The following is a 3,492-nucleotide window of genomic DNA, read 5'->3' on the forward strand; positions in this document are numbered from 1 at the left end:
AAGACCCATGTGGCAGGTACAGCATTCTCGGCACTATTATCCAGAGCATCCTCTCGTCGTTTGCACAGAAATTTTCTTTCAGGTGTTCGGACATGCACTTTTCTCTCTGTTACTTATTTTACTCTAGCAGATACGTGCATGGCACCCGTTTATAGCCCATTCCAATTTTGCTTGCCAGAGGGATAAATCTTCTTTCAGAACCTCCAAAAAAAAATTTAGTAAACTCCCTTATGTGTGTTTATGTAGCCTTTCATCAAAGACTATAGAAAAAGGCCATGTGGTCTTGTGGCTAGATCAAAGCTAGAAAGCTCCTGAGATCTAATCTGGGCTGAGCCAATGACTCACTGGGTGGTTTTGGCAAGTCACATGACCTCAGTTTGCCTGAGTCTATCCAGCTGAAAAAAAGCAGGCGCGAAATACATGCTGAATCCAACATTTACAGGAAAGAATATAAATTGATATACCACACACGCAGGCTAGAGTTAATACTCCGTAACAAAGATGCCAGGCTCTTGGTAATATCTATTGACTTTGGACCTGTGGTTCTTCCTTTGCATTTGCGGTTCTCAAATCACCTCAATATATGCAGGATTACCTGAACAAAAGGCTGTATATACACATGAACCCTTGGGATCTCACTCTGCAGTCATGCGTTTCACTCCGTTCTTTAACGCACCTACAATAGCAGGCATCACACATTGTCTGCTTCGCTGGCAAAGGAGTGTGTTCAGTTCTTTCTTCCATTATTTTATTACCATTTTACCGAAATGTCTCAGGATACAACGCCTGAGTGCACAGGCCGTTACCATCATGCATGCATGCAACAGCATTTTGCTTTGCACGGGCCTGCAGCCCGTAACGCTGCTCTCAGACTACGTCCAAGTGGGAAAAGCCCAGCTCAACAGCTGCCTGATCCCAATCTCCAATTAGTATTTATCCAACAATTCCTCCTGGAGAGATTCTCCACTGGCAAATAATTTCCCTCACGTGTTTTCCCCTCACACCTGTTTTGAGGCTGAGAACATTAGGAAGGCAACCCTGATCCTAATCTATATTGTAATCCTTTCAGCCAAGGACAGGATGGAGTGAGCAATCTGTTTGCCTGACAGTTGCAATATCTGGAGGACGATTGTGTGCCTGGCATTACGCTGCCGTGCAGTGATGGTGTTGAGTCACAGGCGGGGCGGTGGAGGGGAAAGTTTAAGCCTCAAAGTAAAAAGTTCCTACACGAATCTGAGATTTTCGCTATTACTGAAACCCTCCCATTTTCCGCTCACGCTTGCCAGCCCAGAGAGTGAGTTGAAGAGCACGTCCTGGCTTTCAGTAGGCTGGGTGCAACCTTGAAGTCATCCAAACATGTGCCCCGTCACCCCCTTTTCTCCCCTCCCTGGTCTGAATAAGCCCGGAGTTGAGCTGCAGTCTCTCATTGAGGCAAGGGGGAGCGGGAGTAAAGTAGCTGGTGTCCTGGCATCACCCACACAACTATAAAACACAACCAGCATCTTGAGCAGCCCCGACATCCCCTGCAAAATTCCCAACCTCAATTGCTTTGGTCCTGGATCTCCCCTCCACATCCACACTCTTCCTCTTACTGCTGCCACAGCTCCCAGTCTCACCCTCATCCTCCCCTGTGTCCGCCGGCAGCCCAGGAACCAAATCCATGAGTGACAAGCTGCTTCTTGAGCCAAAAGTTGCCCAGGCCTGTGTTAAACACACAGCCGATGGGTGCTGCAATGGAGAAGCCACATTCCAACTAGAAGCACCGGTGGGTTCCCGTGCTATCCCAGACACCAACACAACACTTCCAGTGCTAAAACATCTCACAGGGCTGAAGCAGGGTGTCTTCATGCCTCTTAAATGTCCATGGACCAGTTCTACAGCCAGAACAGCCATTTTTCTCCTATTTTCATTTTCCTTTACAGGTAAAGCCACAGCTGAAGAGCCCAGAGGGATGTCTTATACCTGGAACTGTTAAAAAACTGGAGCCAACCTTTGAAGATGTTTTGGGTAGCAAAAAGAAATTCAGGACCTAAGTCTGAATCTAAGAAACTGTTTTGAAGCACTAAGGAATTACCCAGATTCATCTGCAGTAGAAGGGAAGGGAGTTTTCACCAAAACTAAGCAAAACACTTAAACGCAGACTAAAACCCACTCCTAGTTAACACCCTGCAACTGCCCATCCTGCCAATTTTATTCTAAATATTCTAAACCCCAAAGAAATGTATTTGCCTCAGGGGAAATAAAACCAGTTTTCCCTGAAAATACATTTGGCTTTGCCTAACGGGCACAACGGGGCTGCGAGCGACTTCCCAGTGCTGGGCTTGTCCTTCTTATCGCAGCAGCTACCACCACGGTCAGACACACTTCCCTGGCAGCTGCTGCCCGGGTCAGATCGAGAGCCACGGTACTGCCGGGTGCAGGGTTACAGGTCAGGATCTGAGGTGAAACAAAAGGTCAGCAGCAGTGGTGTTGGCATCCTTTGTGCTCTATTAAATACATTAACAAGTAACAGCACAGTAAACTCCAAGATACAGTAGAGTAATTAAAACAATAAAATCTTTAAGGTTCAAATGATGTCTTTTGTTGTGGGTAGAAGGTGAGCCAAAAAAAAAGAGTTTTATATCTGCATCAGCTCTTTGAAAGAGATTCCTGAGCACAGCCTGGGTAGTGGTACCCTTTCCCTGCATAGAAACAAGAAGGGACAGCGAGGGTGTGAGTCCCCAGGGTAAAGCTCACCCCTCTGCAAGGGTGTAAGCATCTCTGGCTTCTTCCCCTCTTCCTATCCCACCACTCAGTTCCACCCAGAGCCTCTCCAAAATAAACCTTTGACAGTGGGGCTCATCGGACCTCAGCAATGAGCAGTCCTTGCATTCTGCACGTGGCTGAATTTCACTGCAGTGAGTAAAAAAGAACCCGATGGTTGAATTTGGTAAAAGGAACTACCATGCCTGTGTGTCGGATATGGGAAGAGTCACAGCTCTGCTCTGGATGGAGAGCCCAGAGCAGCACTTTGCACAAAATGCTGACACCAACAAATACCATAATAGTGGAAGTAACTTTAACAAAACACTGATGGCTAGCACAGCACTTCTGAACCCCAGTCGCCTTTCTTTTTTTTTAAAGCTGTTTTGAAAGTTAATTGTTGAGCCTCACAAAAAAAAAAAAGAAAAAAAAATCTGAGTTGGGCAACTATTTATGCCAAGGTTAAATTGGGTCAAATCCTGAAATCCTGACTTCAGGCCAGACTCTAGAGTTCCCATTGATTTATGCAGGAATGTTGCATGCACTGGAGAATTTCTCCTGGGGTTGCTCTGCTGGGTGAACACCGAGTTAGGATCTCTAGGTTTGACCCAGCACACAGCAAGCAGGATGGCAAGGCAGTGGGCTGCTGGGCAGGCCAAGCCTGACTTTCCTCTACTTTACAGGGGTTGCATTGTGATTTATGTCAGATCAAAACTCCTGAGTATACCCTGAATATAGTTGCATTATACT

This window comes from Eurypyga helias, unplaced genomic scaffold, assembly GCF_000690775.1.
Source record: "Eurypyga helias isolate BGI_N326 unplaced genomic scaffold, ASM69077v1 scaffold26392, whole genome shotgun sequence".
Lineage (NCBI taxonomy): Eukaryota > Metazoa > Chordata > Aves > Eurypygiformes > Eurypygidae > Eurypyga > Eurypyga helias.